Source organism: Magnolia sinica, chromosome 12 (genome assembly GCF_029962835.1).
Source record: "Magnolia sinica isolate HGM2019 chromosome 12, MsV1, whole genome shotgun sequence".
Taxonomy (NCBI): domain Eukaryota; kingdom Viridiplantae; phylum Streptophyta; class Magnoliopsida; order Magnoliales; family Magnoliaceae; genus Magnolia; species Magnolia sinica.
Genome location: NC_080584.1, coordinates 40,633,101 through 40,643,981, shown reverse-complemented (window position 1 = coordinate 40,643,981; position 10,881 = coordinate 40,633,101).

Here is a 10,881-nt window from a genome sequence, read left to right as displayed (position 1 = left end):
TGGAAAATTTTTCTATGGTACCGCAGTATTGCTTACGATTATTTGGGTCGTCACTGATGGATAAGGCATTCCGATGGTATTCCAACTTGGCTCCAAGGTCAATCCGCACTTGGGAGCAAATGCAAGATGATTTTATGTCTAACTTTTTTTCTCCAGCACGAGATGTCAGTATTGCTAAATTGACTTCTATGCGACAAGGTGAAAGCGAATCAGTAGGAAGGTTCATAGAAAGATGGAAGACACTGGGAACTTCATGTAAACAGCTACCAGAAGAAAATAAACAAGTCAAGACGTGTCTAAACTCTATGAAGACGGAATTCGTAGTTGGACTTGCTAGTGCCGACATCAGAACTTTTCGTGACTTGGCCACTAAGGCTTATGCTTTAGAACTGATAAATTGGATAGTGCCAGCATTTCGCTATGATACATCTCAAGGGGCTCGCAGCAGGATGACCGTAAATACTATTGATTGTGACAAGCAACGTGATAATGTAAGATATTTGAAGAAAGAAAAACCAAAATGAAAAGCAGGGTCGATTCAGCTAAGAAGTTATAAAAAAACCCAGGACGCTTGATTCACACGAAGGATTTACATTCGATAAAGAAGATGTCATTCCAATGATGGATTAACTATTAAAGATCGGCACAATAAAATTTTCAGAACCCAAACACCCTGAAGATGTGACAAAAATCGGAGAACGAAATTTTTGTCACCATCATCGCTTGGTGGGACATCCGACAGAGAATTGTCATATGTTGAAATGTATAATACAACGAATGATAGACAAAGATGAAATAATAATTGGAAAAAAAACAAGCAAGAGGGTTATGAAAAGTATGGGTTTTTATTGCAAAGAATACCTCAGCTTAAATCACAGGAGAGGAATTCAAACTCCTATTGGGGTCGGCCAAGTGAGGTAAAGAAAATTTCAAGACATGGGGGCAAAATCATCAGTAAATATGGTTACAACTAAGCAACCAGTAGAAGAAAATCCTAAAATAGTCGAACATCCTGTGGTGGCTCCGAAGCAGATAGAAGACAGGGGGCAACCGACGACAAATAGTTTGCGAGAGATAAACTTGGGTACGAAAGAAGAGCCATGGAACACGTTTATTAGCGCCAGCCTTTCTGAACAAGAATCTGCAGAATACGTTCAACTTCTTAGAGAAAATAAAGATGTATTCGCTTGGACATATGCAAAGATGCCTGGCTTAGAGCCTTCTGTAGCATTACGCCGACTAAATATTTCTAAGGAGAAAAGGCCGGTTAAATAGGCACAAAGGCGATTTCATCTGGACCTGGTCCCCTTGATTGAAGAAGAAGTCAATAAATTGATGAAGGTCGGGTTTATTAGGGAGGTCAAATATCTCAAGTGGATATCGAATATTATCCCGGTGAGGAAGAAAAATGGACAAGTCAGGGTGTGCGTCGACTTTAGAGACCTGAACGAAGCCTGTCCAAAAAGATGATTTTCCGCTCCCAATAACTGAACCACTGATTGATAGTACAACTTAGTATGCTGTCATGTCCTTTATGGATGGTTATGCATGATATAATCAGATTTAAATGGCCCCTGAAGACGAGGAAGCAATGACATTTAGAACTTCGCTGGGAATTTTTTGTTATAAGGTTATGCCATTCGGACTCAAAAATGTTGAGGCAACATATCAAAGAGCAATGCAAAACATTTTTCAAGATATGATGTACAAGCATGTTGAATGTTATGTTGATGACTTGGTAGTCAGGTCGGGAGGCCATCAGGAACATCGTGAGCACTTGGTGTCGATTTTCCGTCGACTCAGAAAGAAACAATTGAAGATGAATCCCGCTAACTGTGCATTTGGGGTGTCCACCGGTAAGTTTCTTGGTTTTGTTGTCCGGCATAGAGGCATTGAGATTGATCCAGGGAAAGTTATGGCTGTTCAAAATATGCCGCCACCGAAGATATTGAAAGAATTAAAAAGTTTGCAAAGAAAATTGGCATACATTCGCTGTTTCATTTCGAATTTGGTAGGGAAATGTCAGCCATTTTCCCATCTGATGAAAAAGGGTACAGAGTTTGTATGGAATCAAGCCTGTCAAAATGCGTTCGACTCAATAAAGGAATTATTGAAACAGCCACCAGTATTGACAGCTCTAGTGAAAGGAAAGCCGCTTATTTTGTATATATCTGCAGCTAAACATTCTTTAGGAGCTTTGCTAGCACAGGTGAATGAGTCTGGAAAAGAAACCGCTCTTTACTATTTAAGTCGGACCCTAATGGCAGCAGAATGTAATTACTCCCCGATCGAGAAAGAATGTTTGGCATTAATATTTACAGTGCAAAAGCTAAGACATTATTGTCTATCTCATCATATAACATTGATTTCAAGGGTCGACCCGATAAAGTTTTTAATGACAAGACCAATGTTATCTAGAAGATTAGCCAAATGGATGTTGTTACTTTCAAAACACACTATTATGTATGAACCAGCAAAAGCAGTAAAAGGGCAGGCAGTGACAGATTTCCTTGCAGCGCACCCTGTACAAGAATCTGAGGCCATTAGTGACAATTTTCTAGTGAGCAAGTTATATTAGCTGAATTGCAGAGCCTATGGCAGATGTATTTTGATGGTGCTTCTCAAGCATCAAGAGCGGGGGTAGGAGTGATATTCATTACTCCCCAAGGTGACTTAATACCTTACTCTTTTACATTGGTAATTACATGTACGAATAATGAGGCTGAATACAGAGCCCTGATTATTGGAATGGAAAATGGCTAAAGAAATGAAGATAAGAATGCTACATATCTTTGGGGATTCTAAATTGATTATAAATCAATTAACAAATGAATTCGAGATAAGAAAGCAAGAACTTTTACCATATTGTCGGAAGGCACAACAGTTATTAGAATAGTTTTGAAATCAAGCATATCCTTTGGTCAGAAAATGCAAAAGCAGATGCTTTGGCCAGCTTGGTGGCGGCTTTATCTTGTCCAAATCGAAGCCCTCTTCAAGTGACTATAGAAGAAAGAAGATTTTTACCATCATTAGAAGTTATTGAAGAAATTATCGAAACTCTTCCTATATCGTGTCTGGAGATCACAATAGAAGATTGGCATTAGCCTTTCATAAATTATATTAAATTTAACATTCTGCCGGAAGAACCCGCGCAGAGACAGCAAATCAGGCAACAGTCAAGTAGATTCATCATATGCAGTGAAGTGTTGTACAAAAGGTCTTACAATGGAATGTTGTTACGTTGCTTAGATGAGTAAGAAGCAGGCTAGGTATTGCGAGAAGCAAATTCTAGAGAATGTGGGGCACATCAAGCGGGTCGAAATTTATTTCATCGAGTACATAGGATGGGGTATTATTGGCCCACCATGTTCAAAGACGCGATAAATTATGCGAAATGATGTCATGAATGTCAGATTCACGGAGATGTTATACATGTTCCTCCACAGGACCTACATCAGTCAGTCGCTTCTTGGCCCTTCTCTGCTTGGGGGCTTGACGTTATTAGTCCTATCAATCCACCTTCGACCAAAGGGAAGCAATATATTTTGGCAGTGGCAGATTACTTCTCCAAATGGACCGAAGTAGTTGCATTACACAGTGTTAAAGAAAAAGATGTGGTCAATTTCATCTAACACGCGATAATATACTGTCATGGTATTCCAAAGAAAATTGTTACAGACAATGGCACTCCCTTCAAAAACAAAGGCATGGAAAATTATGTCAAAAATTCAACATTCATCATTCTTTCTCAACACCTTATTATCCATCGGCCAATGGATTAGCAGAGGCGTTTAATAAAATAATAGTCAAAATACTGAAGAAGACAGTGACAAGGAATAAACGTGATTAGGACGAAAGCTTATAAGAAGCATTATGGGAATACAGAACTACTCACCGGACAGCGACAATAGCAACACCATATTCACTAATCTAAGGTGTGGAAGCAGTGATCCTAATTGAAATACAAGTAGCGTCACTGAGAGTGGCAGTACACCAGTCTATAACCGATGATGAAAATGCAAAAATAAGGTTAAGAGAGCTAGATTTGCTTGATGAGAAACGTCTGGCTGCCCAACAGCGATTGCAAACATATCAGATAAGAATATCAGCCGCCTTCGACAAACAAGTCAAGTATCGCTCTTTCAAAAAAGGGGATATGGTTTGATGTTGAAAAGACCTATCGTGGTCACCCGTCGAACAGGGAGTAAGTTTGAGCCTAAATGGGATGGCACGTACATAATAAAAGAAGTATACTCCAACGGAGCATATAGAGTTGTGGATCAAGATGGGCGAGGAATTAATATACCGGTTAATGCTCGCTTCCTTAAGAGATACCGTCCATAATTGCTTTTGATCAGAATATCATCAGAATAATGATTCTGAATCAAAGGGGGCAAGAATAGATCATGGCCATGTATCATCTGATGAATGAATAAATAAGAAGTTCATAAGCATATCAAGACTATGTAATAGCAAATATTGCAAAAGGAAAGTGAACATCACCATCATCAAGCGAGCCCTACAAAATTCTATTTGAAATTGATACTGTTACCAAGTTGGTATATTAAGAACAATACAGACAGACAGACGAGTATAATCGAAGATATTAACAGAAGTAGTGAAGTATCAATTTCAGACAGAGATGTCTATCATTCTCACAACAACTGATCATACCTATCATTGTCTTCTAAAGGCATTTTAAGGTAGCCTAGTCAAGCCAATGGCCAATTGCGCATAAGGCCTATTAAGATCGTCATTCGGGCAGTGGTGAGAAGCCAGTGGCCCTAAAAAGCCCGTGAAGGCCATCGTACGCATACCCATGTGGGCAGCTGACGGAGCCAGTGACCAAAAGTCTAAAAAGGTCAAAAGTACTCAATGGCCAGTCACGTGTAACCCCCATGCCGTCTGTATAGCTTTCCGGTAGCGTCACGGGGAATAGAGGAAAATGCCCTACCGTGAATGGGTTTGACCTTACAGACGAAGAAAATGAGGGCCGCAGTGTGAGCTTTAGATAGGCCAACCGTGCGTAAGACCCCCCAGATCTACGGTTTGATTTCAGTACTAACTCATGAGGAAGGGCTTAAACCTACTCATTGACGAACTGGCAGCCCTAGATTTGGTACCCAAAGGTCGCCTTGTGCACCTCGTGAACTCTAGAGAGTTACTGCGGCCAACCCTGTGCGTAATTCCAACCGAGTTCACGGCCCCAGTAGCTTCACTGGGCCCCTTTGATGGATCATGGTTTGTGAACTCCCTAGGCTGTGAGAAGTCCAGTGAACTCCTAAGAGTTACAGAGGCCATCACATGAGACCCAGCTCCACTACTCAAGAGCTTAAACTGTGTGTAACTGACTAAATTGAAATTTAGTACCGCCAATCAAAACAAGAATCATATAGGAAGTCCCGCACTGACAAGCATAAAATGTTTATGCTAAGCGTTGCAATTAGTTCCTTATTAAACGTTATGTTAAGATTACTACACAGATAAATATGGTTGAAATTTGTCATGAATCGAAAATTTATGAATACTTCAATGTTGTCAATAATGTGAGTTAGGAATATATATATATATATATATATATATATATATATATATATATATATATATATATATATATATAAAACTACTGTTTGTAAATAAACACACACACACACACACACACATATATATAATACTAAGATTATAAGAATATATGGCCATATATTCTTAGAATTGAAGTATGTTACGACATGTTAATCATTTGATATAATGACAAGAACCACAAAGTTTCATATGCAAAATGTATTTCTACCATAATAAATAGAACCACAATTATATTAGGTCAGAGCAAAATATTCAATGTTTTGTATCTTTTAATCTAAAGCCAAATATTTTGGAATATATTTATCCTTCTGAAGAAGTCGAGTCTTCAATAATAAGATACTTATCCTTCTAAGGTGGATAACGATGGCCTGACAATTCCTGCTTTTCTGATGAAGGAGAATTATCGCGCAATATCTGCAAAGGCGGAGGAGAATGGAATTGTAAAGGATCATCATTCTTTGCAAAGAATTCATGAGTATTTGTCAGAGGAGTACTAAAACCTATCCATCCTTCGAGAGCATCAGCAGGTTTTGCTTCATAAATGGCATCTTCTAAAGAGATTCTGGTACCAAGTTGGACTGGAAAGGGGGGAAGACTCGTTTCTTCAAAATAGCCGATGCCTAGATCTTTCTGATAATCCCTAAGGCAAGGAGGGGGAATCCACATAGCATGATCTACTGGATGATAATTGTCTACCAAGTAATGCTGGTGAACCCACCATCGCATCCAGCAATAAGAAGAGCTAACTAGATAATTGTAGCCAGGAATTATGAAATGTGATCTAGTCTGAATGATCAAGAGCTGCTTCCATATCAAAGCCCAATTATATGGCCCAATGCCATAACTTCTCATCGCTCTCGTGACAATGTCACAAGTCTCAGGAATGGCTTGATCAAAGCCAAATTGGCAAGCAAACATACTGGGGTAGTATGGTTCGCGCCAAAATATGTTACCTTCTCTCCATGGAAGAGTACTAGATCAGATATAAACAAGGAAGGAATGTTCATTAAAAAAGATAGAATCATCATCAATAGCGTCCACATCTTCAGGATAGCTGGTCAATGGAAATTGGTAAAAGTCAATGGGATCATTGGTTTTCATTCTTCTAGAAATCCATCCACATGATTCCTTAATCATATCTCTCAATTGGAAATGTTGAAGAGGAAGCCAATTGGGTTCGAGTATGCCCTTACAGAGTCAGGAAATGTCTAAGGAAAGTATACTCCTAGCCAACCTACGAAGAAATGCCAAGGAGCACAGATAGAAAAGGCTTCAGGAACATGATCTTTTAAACCAGAAATGACATCTCCGAAGGCGCAATAGAGAGAACACAGTACCGAGGGAGCTAGTGAATATTTCTAGCCTTCTCCCATTGCTCCTGTGACCATGAAAAATGAGGGCCTAAAAATATCCACTTGATCAAGATCAGGGAATATCACTAAGCTCAACCAATAAGCAAGAACAGCAGCTAATTCACAGGAAGGACTGTATTCCGCTGAATGTTCTGTTTTCTTATGGATGCCTTTGAGTTCTGAATGGTTGTGACCTACAAAGCTATCAAGATGAAGATGCAATACTTCAGCAAAATTATTCGCAAGTAGGATTATAAAAATAGAAGTTAAGAGGAAATGAATATACCATAATTTTTGAGAAAAATGAACCAACCATTCAAGAGAAGAGACGCGATCCAGATGAGGCAAAGCGGCCAGTGCACTGAAAAGTTCAAGAGTAGTTTTAGAAATTTTGGATATACCTCCTCCCATAGATGTAAGAGCAAGTTCTTCATTAGAGGGTATATATGCATCAAAGATATCACCCATGATGGGAAGGCCTGCTATACAAAATAAATTCCATAAAGTGATACTCATTTCACCTAGGGGAAGATGGAATGAGTTGGTGGATGGGAACCAATGATCAAGAAAACATCTGAGGATAGTAGCATCTGCGCGGAAGTGTTCTGATGTGGCTGTAATTGCATCAGAAAGCATAATCTGCTTCAGCATGGTAGAATGTCTCCTAACGACAGCGCGAGCCCAAGCACTGTAAAACTCACGAATAGACAGTAGGCCTGTAACTATAAATCTCCTTGTACTCTAAGGCAATCTCTCAAGAAAGAAGAGTTGTTGAGCTGTTTCAAAGTAGTGGAAAGGGGAAAGCTGATGAGGATCACACTGTGGACGCAGAAATCTCATCTTGTGAATTCCACCTGCTCTTTGACAAAGCCCATTTTCTCATAGATATCTTATCAGCATCCTCGATTCTCTCGTGACCCAGTCATTCACTAAGATAAAGGTATTTTGTCATTCAAAGGGTGCACAGTGTAAAATCGACTAGTGACGTCGTAAATTGATAGGGATAATGATTTGATTACTGGTAAAAGGGTTATGGAGATTTAAGGTTTCTTCATTTATCTCCACATGATTCCAAGAATAAAGAAGAGGTTGCTTCAATCCAGAAAGGGATGCATGGTTCTTTCTTCTAGAAGAGGAAGCTGGAGAATGAGCCATGATGAATAGTGAGTTGAGGGTTTGAAGGAAGTTGAAGAAAAGGTTCAAAGGAAAGTTGAGAAATTGACTAAGTCCTGGTCGCGTAGAACTGTGCAACCGAAGTCCTTTGCGTGGGACGGCACAAAGGCTAAGAAGCTTTGCGCAAACAAGGACCTGTTGCGCAGGTTCGCGCAAGTGAAGTTCGTTGCATGGAAAAATCGTAAAGGAGGAGAGGTTCGCTACAGTGCAAATTGTGGAAAGTGACTGAAGGGTTGGAGTATTTGTAGGGTGTACGGTAGAATGTTGAACATGAGTTTACGTTGCGCGGGTCTACGCAAACGCTGTCAGGGTATTTGTTTTTTATCCTTTTCTTTGATTTTGGGGAAACAAAGAAAGGATCAAGGGGGCATCTGTTGAGGCATAAAAAATGATGATGAAGAAAGGATTGAAGCAAAAAAAGATTGAGAGATAGAAAGAAAATTGAAAAATAAGAAGAATGAAATAGCTTAAGGTGGGTTGCGTGGGTCCGCACAAACAACGTCCATGGCGCAGGACTGCGTAACCGAAATAACAGTTACGCAGGTTCGCGCAACGAAATACAGAAGTAGTTCTTTGTGAAAAGATCTAAGGCATTGAAAGGTGGGTCCCATGGCACCGAAATCGAGATACCACACGTGCGAGGGCCTATAAATACCTCCTCCCCTCCTTCATTTGGATAAATTGAAGATTTTCAAGAGGAAGTGGAGCAAGGAGGAAGATCGAAGGTGAGAAAGAGAAGGCAATGGTGGTTTACGCGGGTCCGTGCAACCAGACTGCCCTGTAGTCTATGAAGATAAAGGGCTATTATACTGCCGAAATGGTTGAAGTCTTCAAGTTCCCTCTATTCAAGTCTAAAAGAGAATAATCAGCAGAAGAACATATTCCTCCTAAGTCCTAGGAGATGACTAAATCATTGACAAAATGCTGCTGAATTTAATATTTGATTATGACAGTTGAACTCATAATAATTCCTTTATTTCGAGTAATCTATCTTAGAATCAAGGGATACTAGAAGGATGCAAATGAACTCAGTATTAATAAAGTGTGATGATCATTTTAAATACTCTTTCTCTATTATGTTTAAATAAGATAATCTCCCAAATCAAACACATTTATTTCCTGTTCGAAATAGGTCCGCGCAACCAATGTCTGTTGCGCAGGACCGCGCAACCGAAATATCAGTTGCGCAGGTTCGCAGAACAAAATCCAAAACTAGTTCTTTGTAAAAAGATCTAAAGCATTGAAAGGTGGGTCCCATGGCACCAAAATCAAGGTTCCACATGTGCGAGGGCCTATAAATACCCCCTCCCCTCCTTCATTTGGACGGATTGAAGATTTTGGAGAGGAAGTAGAGTAGGGAGGAAGGATGAAGGTGAGAGAGAAGGCTCCGGTGGTTTGCACGGGTCTACGCAACCAGACTCCCCTGCAGTCTATGAAGCTAAGGGGCCGACATGCTGCTGAAATGGCTAAGTCTCTAGATTTCTTCTGTTTAAAGCTTCGAGAGCAAGAAACCAGTATAAGAGATATTCGAGTCACATTCCTCTTAAAGAGATGATCAAATCATGAGTCGAAATGTTGTCAGATTTGATATCTGACTTGGATATTTGAACTTTGTCAATTTGTATATTCTAAATAATATATCCTAGAATCAAGGGATGCTTGAGGATGCAAATGAACTCAGTACTAATAAAATATGATGATTGTCTTTCATACTCTCTCTCTGTTACACTTGAATAAGATAATCTCCCAAATCGAATGCATTTGTATCTTGTTCGAAACAAAATGGTGACTCTGCTGGGGAAGTTTATCTTATTTAACATTAACATTGGGAAAGTTATAGAACTTTCATCATAATTTGGCATCTTTCCGACTGCTGAAGGTTATAGACATTGGGAGCCTCGTGTAGATAGCTGCCTGAAGAAAAAGAATAGGTCAAAAAGTGTCTGAATTCTATGGGGATGGGAATTACGTTTGGACTCACCAGCGCCGATATAAGACCCGTATCCTAGACCGTACCATTCCTTAGGCTTCCGCGGTACTCCCAGTCGAATTCCGGTAACCCTCAACTTGTTACCAGCATTTGGGCACGGTCTTGAGTCGCATCCCGTATATCTGAGTTTACTCGACCCGAGACTTGTATCCTTGGGACCACGCCATCGCCGCAGTTCTGATGTCATGTCTCACGCGCCGAGGCGATACCTGGGCCAGGAGATGTGGGCCCATGTTCAGTTCAAGGAAAACGCCGCATGTTGCAAACACCAAGGGAATCTCTACGACACATCACATCACTTCATCAATCAATGTCAAGTACAACCACTCCTCTTTTAAAGTCAACTCTCTCTTACAACTAAGTACATTCACCCATCACTCACCATCCCCCTCCCCATCACTCCATCACTCACATCACCTCTCTCTCTCTCTTACACCTCTCTCTCATCTCTCTCATTCTCCAAAAACTAGAAACCCACGTCTCAATCCCCATGAGAGCTTGGTGTGGCCCACCTTCCTACCACCCAATCCAACCCTTGGATCATCATCTCAACCGTCGAAATTGTCCCCATGGAGCTCCAGATTGCATAGGCTGAAGGAGTTAATTTAGAGGTGGGTGCTTCTCTCTCTCTCTCCTTCCTTTATTTTGTGGCCCATTCAATGAGTGTATGTGGTGTCCAAACCGTCCATCAAATGGACCCCAATGGCTGTCCAAACATGGGGACAAACCCACTTTGCTACCCCCTCTTAGAGGGTCTGAATGATGGGAAAACACACATACCAG